The sequence below is a fragment of the Panthera leo genome, chromosome F2, assembly GCF_018350215.1.
Source record: "Panthera leo isolate Ple1 chromosome F2, P.leo_Ple1_pat1.1, whole genome shotgun sequence".
In the NCBI taxonomy this organism is placed as follows: domain Eukaryota; kingdom Metazoa; phylum Chordata; class Mammalia; order Carnivora; family Felidae; genus Panthera; species Panthera leo.
In genome coordinates this window covers 11,298,865-11,308,967 of record NC_056695.1, presented here as the reverse complement: position 1 = coordinate 11,308,967, position 10,103 = coordinate 11,298,865, and the positions used below count along the sequence as shown (strand labels likewise).

Genomic DNA, 10,103 nt, shown 5'->3' with positions numbered 1-10,103 from the left:
TCTTTATAGATTTCACAAGAACTGATTTTTGTATTTTCAATTTACTTATAATAGATGCTATATGTACTATTTTAAGACATTTTTAAAGTACTCTTAAAATATTATATAATTACATCGACTTTTATGGGTCACTCACAAGTCAATATGTATGAATCAAGTTATTAAAAATAATAGATTCATATCCACTTACAGAGAGGGAATGATTCTGAAAACCTCAGCTACCTTTTTCATATTAAAGAAAAAAAATTTCTTTAAAATGCTAATTGAAAAATTTCACTTTAAGCTCCCGCAACTGCATTGTTCAGAATGCTCATCAACAGAAAATCAGGATTCAGGATTTAAACTGAACTGAAGTTCTTGGAAGAATAAAATTAACGGCATTATTAGAATCTGGAAATAATGATTCTAGGTCACATATCCCTGTATTTCTTTGGAAGTGCCTTGTCAAAAAAAGAAAAATGAAGAAGAAGAAGAAGAAGAAGAAGAAGAAGAAGAAGAAGAAGAAGACAATTTCAATGTGTAATAAAGTGCAAGAAATTCATTAATAATTGCATGTTATTATTTTATTAAATAACTTCTGATAACAATGAGTGTCTCACAGCACATAATGTCCCCCTAAGAAATGTACTGTTCTAAAAATATGTGCTCAAGAAGGAGGTTCAACTCCCAAGAAATCATCAAATATTATTTTTGTTAAGTCATAAAATTTCATGTTTATTACAATTATGGTGGTTGGTTTGCTAAAAAAATAACTTTATTCACATTTTCAAAGTATCTTGAGCACAGAAGATTAATGTTAAAAAAAGGAATTTGGGGTTTGGCAAATTATATTTTATTTTCAAGAAGAAAAATAACTACAACCCATTTATCCAAATACAGGCCATCTTAATTATCACTCTACGAGGGCCAAAATCTCTTTCAAATGAGCCAGTTCCTTGAACCTCAACCCGGCAGCCAACATTAAGAAGAATAGTCAGCCCACTTGAATTTTGCTTCTCGAAACCAAAGTCCTGAAGTTTAGCCTCTCATCAAGGGAAGTGAAATTGAATGTTCCAGCCAAAAATTAGCCAGAAACATCTTTGGTTGGCCCACTCTGACTTATACTTGAAATTGAGAAATTACTTGATGGACCCCTGTTATTTTACTTACTCCACACATCATGATGAACGATGGCTCCAGTTTTATTGAATCTTGTGCAACTGCGGAAGCATATTTGAAAAATTATCCAAATCAGCAAAGGTAAAATTGAGATAATCTGAAAGGACATGCATCCACGTATCTGCAAAAAGCTTGCTCACAAATTAAAAAAAAAAAAAACACGTTAGTAAGGATTATCCAAAGCACAAACCAAAACATCAGCTGGGCTAAAAAGCTAAAGAATTAAATGAAAAAAGATATGGAGATTGAAAAAGCCAAGAGAACTAACTAATGGTTAGCTATTAAAGCAGAGTTTTCTTCCTTCAAGGTTCAACTTCCTACAAAGTAATATATCTGTAGATTTTTGGTTTTGTTCCTACTTACTATATGGAACTGCATGGACAAGCCAAAAATTCTTCTGGACTTCGGCTTTATCCCTAAAGTTACTGGATGGAAATGATCTTTATACATCTTCCTATGCGTTATATTCTACATTCTACATTCTGTTCTAAGTGTCCATCAGAGTAAAAAGGCTGATTTTTATACAGCTTGCAATACTTGAAAAGAATTGTCACTGAGGCCGCACAAAAGTGGCTGTACCTTCTAATTCCTGATACCATCTCTTAAGATTGTAGAACAAAATCCAATTTCATAGAGTCTTAGTTTTTGCCAAAATCACATTTAAAGTGCAGTGACTTTAAATCAGGCCACCTTTTCATCCTAGCTAAAAGGTGATCACTTATCTGAAGTTGCATTTGCTACAGTCATAATGGAAAATTGTAGAATACCAAAATAGAAACGGAGCGGTATTAACAGATGTGATCTCATCAGGGTTCCATTTGTTAAAGAAAACATTGAATATTAATTAAAAGTTAATTAGAACTAATTGCCAATTAGAAAGAAAAAGTAATTTGAAGCTACTCACAGCCCTTCTATTATTATTACCTTTGAGAATCCTACACACCCAAGGGCTTCCAAGCCAGGTACCTTTCCTTCCTGTGATATCACTATTATGCCCCATCCTGTTGTAGTTAACTCCCTGCATGAAACTACAGATTATGGTACCCAAACATACAATTGCATCACTCACCGAATACAACCCGGAAGCGAGAGTCCTGGTTTTGCCGAGAGGGAATCCCATGTATGGCAGAAAAGAAGAAACCGCAAAAGGAGGAAAGCAAATGGAATCCCTTTGACGGGATACAGATGTCGGAGTGACATTGGTAGTGGCTTTTTGCAGGCTGCCTCCCTGCCTCTCTCCCCCTTCCTCTAGCCACATACCTGCATTTTCATTTGGGGATCCATGCTTTCTCTGCTCTTGAGACCCATGTCTCGGAAGAGGCTGTACCGCCCAGAATCCAGAATCCAGAATCCAGAGAAGAGGTCATAAACTAGGCCTGAATCAGAGTACGAGGATTCCACCCCCCTCCCTCCAGTGATTGAGCCCACGTAACGATGACAAGCAGAATGAAGGTTTCTCTTAGAATTTCCACCAAAGGGGCTCACTCTGTCCTGCCAGTCAGAAGTGAAAGGTGAAATAGAATCCAGGCTTACAGAAATGGGTTCCCGAAGCCAGCTTGCCTTGAACTTGCTCACCAATTTCTTCCTTTTTTTTTTTTTTTTTAAACTGAAGTTAGTTTGTTTTACATTGTCAGTTACTTCAAACTGAAAACAAGACAGAAGAACAAAAGACAGGTACTGAGACAATATTTTCAAGACATTTATAAAATACGTAGTCGCAGGAAAAAAAGACAATCTACTGATAGTTCCCTCAGAGTTTAGGAGTATATATTCTTCCAAGAGAATCATTGCTTCCGTACCCATTCCGGGACCTTCCTTTGAAGATACCAGGATGACACTCGAGAGGACAGTAAAACTCTGAGTTTCTGTTTCTTAACAGTTAGACTGAGGGCCTAATCCAAGAGTATATTTCCTATGTCCTAGATCACAATAAATTTTCATTCAATGGAAGCAGAACCTAAATCATTGATCCAATAGAAATGGTTGTTTTGTTTTTGTTTTGTTTTTTTGTTTTTTTTTTTTTTTTTGTTTGCTTGTTTGTTTTGGTTTGTTTCTTAAGAAGGAGACTTCAGGGATCGGAGAAATGAGATTCCGTTTTGCTTTTCAAGAAAACGTTTTGGATTGCACTTCTCCGTCTTCTTCTGTGCCCCAGTTTGGAGATTCTGACTTTGATCTCCTAAACCACAGGTGCCTACTGAGAGTAAGAAACCCACTAATATTTTAATATGCTTCTAAATAAAATATAGAAGTAGATGACGAACACGGATTTGCTTCTTTTAGTTTTTAGCATTTCTTTTAAAGCCCTTCTCTGATTTCTTATAAGTATTCACACAACACATTCACATACGTTGTTAGGAAGAGGGCCATGACGTCACGAAGACTGATCCTGTCGTTTACCCAATGCCATACTGAATGGAGCCATTTTTTGTGTCACATTAATACAACTTGAGCGACCTGACAATTTTAGCTCTATTTAATATGGAAATTTATTAGAATGATATTAAACATGCTAATACTCATTTGGCTTGCCTACTTATGAGTTTGATTGAGCAACTTTTACCTATAAAAGAGTAGACACTTCTAAAATTTGTATTTGTCAAGTACCAGACTAGTTTTTTAGTGCTTACTTTGAGACTCCAATATCTAAATAAGGTAGAAAAAAATGAGATTTTGCCTTTTCAAACATTCTTAGCTCAAATGCTGGACTGAGTCCATATATTTAAAAAGCTTGTCGTTTATTAGAAGTATTATTAGTCTGAGCCTTCAGGCAGCTCTAAGAAGGTTATACAATGAAACGAAATTCACATTACTGAATCTGGAAGTTTCATTCTGACCTAAAAGCTCCATCAATGAAGTTTAAATGTGGCACAGAAAGGTTGCTCAGATTTTCAATACCTTAATAGTATTTTTGCCTCGGAGGCTGTAAGAAATATTTAATATTTAACTTGTGACTCACAGAGGCAACATGGTTTTTTTTTTCAAGTTTCTGTATCTCTTATTTCATGAGAAGAGTGTGAATACTTTGATTTCCAGATATAAAACCCTTTCCAATGTGGTGCTCTTTAATTCTGATTAATTCAATAGTCTGTTTACAGGTAAATAATAAGCAATACAAATATTAACAAACCAGAATTCTAAAGGAACTCCCCTGAAGTTTATAAAGAGAGAATTTCATCTTTAGGAGTTTTATCTAGGTGTCAGACGCTTCTGGTTAATAAAAGATACTTGAAATGTATCATCATATAAATGTTAAAATACACACACACACACACACATTCATATACACACACAAGCACACGTGGATTGAGCAACAGATTTAAATAATTTAGGTCTTAAATACTCCATTCTACATGACATTGCTGGAGTTGTAAATTTTAAGGGAACCATTGGAAACACTCTAGGCCTGAGATACAGCTGCAATCCAGGATATATCGATATTTTCAGAATAAACTATATTCTGTCAAATATGTCTGCTTCACACAAAACGAAAACCCATATTTAACTTATCTTTTTAAAATAACTTTATGCTGGGAGGTCTTTGGAATTTGCTTCTAACATCCCTAACTTCTTATTGTTACCATTCACGCAGATTTCCTGGGTAACTTTCATCAGATTCAGGTTATCCATGCCGAAGACTGTGACGCAGGTCATGTAAAAATGCAGAAACACCAGCATCATGTACATCCATGCCTGGAACACATTTTCGGCTGCCCTTTTCTCCCCTGCACATTTACCTTCCTAATTATGTTTTACTCAGTCTAATCTTTAAATTAATTTGAATTCCCCGAGCTTGCAACTGACAGTGAGAAGAATGGAGGAGAAAATTTCCTGAAGGGGAGGAGAAATTAGATTAAATCATAATGATCTCTCATGTTCCTGTAACACTTCAGAGTGTGCAGCGTGATTTTGTTTATTTTAACTGGGTTGCTCCCCACCATCACGAGGTGGATGGAGGAGTGGATGTGTTTTATGTGAAAACGGGTGACAGCTTCTGCAAAGGGCAGCTGCTGTGTTCCATCAGGGCAGGGATTTGGGGGCGAACAACCCCCCCCAGCGCCTCCAACAGTGACGGGTGCATCGTTTGTGCCCGGGTTGGTATTGGCTGAAAAGCTGAAAGTTCAGCTTCCTGCTGAGGGGGTCGGTCCTGGGCCAGCCTCCTGTCCCGGGCGATCCCACCTCCTCCTGGACAGAGCTGAGTGGCCAAGAGGAGCAGCGTCCCAGGAACAGAGCTGCTGAATGGCCACATTCTTCTCCAAGTCGGCCAGCGGCTAATGGAGAGTTAGAGTGGAAATCTGGCCCAAACAAGATTGAGACAAGCCAATCCACCTCTCACAGGAATTTTAATTAGAAAATAGAGAATCAGGGGCAGGCTCAGGCCAAAGGCAAGCCAGAAAAAGGCCCTAAGTTAATATAGAGCCGTGGACTTTCCTTTCTTTCCTCCTATTTTTATACATATTAAATGTATATATTTATATACATATATTTTCCTCTCTCTGTATTCACAGTCTCGTATCAACCCTATCCCCAGGGGAGGGGGGCAGGGACAGGATCTGTGACTCTAGCTGGCTGCTATTTTAGTACCACACATCCACCTGCAGACATATTCTTGAGGAAGCTAGAGTTTAAAGTAGTGTCATTGTTTGGGGAAACTGATTACGGTATTAAAATATATGATCAAATACCAGGATTCTAGTTACTGTGCAGTTTCGGTGTCTCTAGGCTGGAGACAGCTGCTCATGGGATGTTTTTATCAAGTCCTAATTCAACCCTTCAAGAGTTCTGATGCTAAATTGTTGAATATCCTTAACATTGGGAAGTGCCTACTGTTTATTTTCTACCTGAATGACACAACGTGTCCCTGGCTGCATGATTTTGTAACTTACAGCAGGTATGAGGAACATGTTCAGTCGATTCTTTAAATGTGCTTTTCTGATGTTTTCATTAAAAGATTTTGCTTTTACCTGAAGTCATTGTTAATAACAAGTCATTTGCATCTCAGGGTCTTATATTCATTTTATTTGTGTAATATTTTGTTTTCACGTAGGAGCACCGAGTAAGTTTTAAAGCAATTTTATGATTAAATCCATTAAAAATGAAGCAAACAGTCACCATCACAATCAAATTACTATCATCACTGTAAATACATTGGTACTCAAGCACTGAAAATACATTCTTGCATTTCATTTCTCTACCCCTCCCCCAGAGTTGATAAAATCCGGCCTTTACAATAGCAAAGACATCTTCTGCTTTTGGCAGAAATGGATTAATCATATTACAGCTAGCTAGTACCTGTTTCTCATGTAAAAGTAATGACATGCTAACAAAAAGGAGAAATATAGGTATACAGTGGGAAGAATTATGATTAGCTACGTTTGAAATAGAAGTGTATAATTTTCTCTGCGCAGTAAAATTTTCTCATGAATGTAAAACCTAGAGAATATAACATTTAGCTTATCTTGTGTTTCCTAATGTAAAGTACATATATCTAAGGATACAAATAAAGATAATTACACCATTCATAAATTCATGAAAAACATAAAATGATTTATTTTGTTGCTCTCATTTATAGCGTCATTACATCAAAAACTATATAAGAGGAATACGAACTGAGCTATAGAAATTCTGTTGTTATCAACACAAAAGATTTCTTAGACTCGATTTTCTCTTCCTACTCAAGCAAAATTTCCATCCTTCTGAGGAAATAGAATAGGTAATTATAAAACTATGTGCTATTGTTTCCACATACTACTGAAATTTTGTTGTTTATTTAAGGGTTCCCACTCAAGAGGATAAATTTGTCATTTTCTAGCACAACTTTACATATCGATTCTCCTATTCTGTTCTAATAGGACATGCGTATTACCCAGATACAGAGGGAGATATGACACAAAAATCACGTTCTTTTGAAAACACTGCACAAAACATACTAGTTTAAGGAATCGCTGATGGGCTTCTACCTGACCTGCTCTAGTTAGAAAAGCATTTTATTTACAGCTTATTAATTTATTTCTTTTCATATTTGCAGAAGGGATCGTTTCTTTGTGCCTTAATCGCACACAGTGTGAAGAAAATCTTCTATAGTATGTTCATCGGACGAAATCGACTCATAAAACATAAGTGGGGCACACCAAAATGAACATAACCTACGATTCAAACAATTTACTGAAGATATTAGGATGGCTGCAAATATTCTCCTGTGTCTTTGATTTTTAAGGACTGTATTAAAGTCGCCGTGGTTTATAATTTTACCCCACTGGAGAAGCCACTCTACAATTAATGCTGCTTACTTATTATAATGAGTCATTGTTTACCATGTCAAGCTATTAGTTTAGCTCAGGGTCTTGAGCCTAAAAGCACTGGTTTTTTGCAGAACACTTAAGGCAATCATAAGTCCATAGAAGCCTTCTGTATAACCTATTTTACTGACAAACAATTACATTTTAGATTGAAGAGGTGAAATGATTAAGAATATTTGACTTAGTTGCCATGACAGCATACATTTTTCATCAGGCACAGTGTAATTACTACAATTTCAATGATGTAAAATCAAGAAAGATGATAACAAACAGCAGAGCCGTGGAGATATTGCCATTGCAACCGGGTTGCCATAGCAACAGTGATAATAATCCCGGTGATAGATGTTTTCTCTTGCTCTTTCCATTTTGTACGGTTATAACATTCAGAGCCAGTTTTTACCACAGCTTTTTATAGTTTATTAGACTGTCAAAATAGTTTATGAGATGTTGTTGCAAAGGAAATGACTGAGTTCCGCAGCCTAATAAAAATGCCAAATACTCTGTTTACATACTGCTCCAGCACTTAACAAACATTAAAAAATTGTATGAAAAATGATTTGATATTGTATCTGTATTAATCAATTTGCAAGGCATAAGCTCTGTCACTCAAGGTCAAATGAATAGTTTCCAAACACTACTTTGGGGGAGGCTCGTTAAAGTTTCTTTTTTGCCCTCCCGCTGGCCACCCCCTTCACCTGGATAGGAATATGAACCACCCACAGGAAATACTTTGCACGGCTACAAGATAAATAGTTATAGAAAATTAAAACCACATTTGCTTCTCGAATAGTTTTGGGGTGGGGGGACATCTTTAAAGTTTATGGCCAGAAGTATTCTCAATTAACTTTTTAAAGACAACAGGTTTTGAAGGCACGACCGAAGATAAGGAATGTTAATGGAACAGGCTCAGGAATAAACACCGTGAGGGTGAATCGTTTGACAAGAAAGCATACAGTGATACACAACGGCACCAAACTACACAACCTACATACACACCACGTAATGAATACAGTTCGCCAGTGGAAGATATCTGTGCCAATCATTAGACACAGCCCCCCCCCCCCCCCTTATGCAAGCTGTTCTTTCGCTTCCAATGGAAACACGTTACAGAGGAAGTACTTCAATGCAGACCTACCCTGGGTTTGGCCTGTACGAAAAGGTACCCTAAGATGCGTGCATTCACACGAACCTGGAGACTTTCTAATTTAGTGCAGTCATGTCGGGCACTCATGAATAGACGGCAGAAAATTGAGTCAGACATTAAAGCTTTGGCCCTGCTTATATGCAGCAAACAGAAAACCCTGAATCGTTTCAAAGATATGTACAATTGTGAGTTCACAGGCAGTTTTACCAAAATGGATAAAGGGTATAGAAAGAATTTTCAATGATGAGCCCTCCCTCTATATCCAACCGTTTGTTCCCCCACCAGTGTTTTCCATTTTAGTGGAGTACCTTGGATCTCGTCGGACCAGAGACCAGGTTAGTCACACTAAGAAATTTAGGGCCACGTTCCACACACACTAATACCTCTTTTCTCGCCATTGGAAGACAAAGCGAGAGGGTGTAGAATTGCCAAAGTGTTTCTTACTCCCATGTATTGGTGATCTGCTCTTTAACACCTTCCGTATACTGTTACGGTTACTTTCAAATGGGTGTCACCAGCTGTGGCCCTACGGATTTCAAAACCAGAGTTTTGGATCACTTCTCTCTCACTCTCTCTCTCTCTCTTTCAGCTTCAGTCTCTTCGTGGGAACAGGTAATAGAAACGCTTTCCTTGAGGCCCCTGGGTGGCTCAGTTTACTGTCCGACTTGATTTAAGCTCCGGTCATGGGATCGAGCCCCAAGTTGGGCTCTACACGGCTTGGAGCCTGCTTAAGATTCTCTCTGTCTCTCTCTTTGTCTCTCTCTCTCCCCGCCCCCACCCTCTCTCTCTGCCCCTCCCCCCCATTCACGTTCCCTCTCTTTAAAATAAATAAATAAATAAATAAATAAGTAAATAAATAAGAAAAGCTTTTCTTACATGTTAGTGGGATAAATTTGTGCCTGTGACATAGTACATATTAGTTGAATCTGATAAGGCTGCCCGGAAGGCCAGGCAGAACCCCTGTCCTTTCTCTCAGGAGTGAGACTCAGAGTCCTATAATGTATTGTTCCTAGGAGAAATGTATTGCTCTTCCAGGCAAATAAATACTGAATTATGATTTTTAACAACTTAAATAGCAAGTTGACACAGTTAACGAGACTTTCCAAGTGCTTCTTACCTTGCTCGTTAAGTACGACCCCAACACCACTCCTAAAAATAAATCGATTGGCATATTTTGTGATCAGTGGCATCGTATCCCTATTTCAAACACTCTCCGGTCATTAAATGAAGCCATCGTCGGACAGCTTCTGTCGCTAACAAATACTTAGCAGTAAGCATCCTACCAGAAATGGCCACTTTATCAGATAAGCTTATCGTTTGCTTGGACAAAAATATCTTCCCTCAATTTAAGCGAAGAAACAAATTCTAAGCGCTCAAGTACGTCTTTTTCTTACTCTTCTCATCGTTCTTCTGTCTCAAACCCTTCCAATAGTGACAAATGCCATAGTTTTTCACGACATGACTGCTGTCATATTTAGTGCATCCATTATTAACAAACACCCAGA

At 37.6% G+C, this 10,103-nt stretch overlaps 1 long non-coding RNA gene across 3 annotated transcripts; it reads left to right on the top strand.

Moving 5' to 3' along the window:
• Positions 1-2,613: 2,613 nt before the first annotated feature.
• On the top strand, positions 2,614-8,010 carry LOC122211001. 3 transcript variants are annotated; one of them, XR_006198412.1, is made up of 3 exons: positions 2,614-2,832; positions 3,218-3,345; positions 7,184-8,010. It is a non-coding gene; the product is annotated as an uncharacterized LOC122211001 (long non-coding RNA). The 3 variants fall into 3 exon arrangements; XR_006198410.1 differs by having other exon boundaries at positions 3,218-3,358; XR_006198411.1 differs by lacking the exon at positions 3,218-3,345.
• Positions 8,011-10,103: the final 2,093 nt, after the last annotated feature.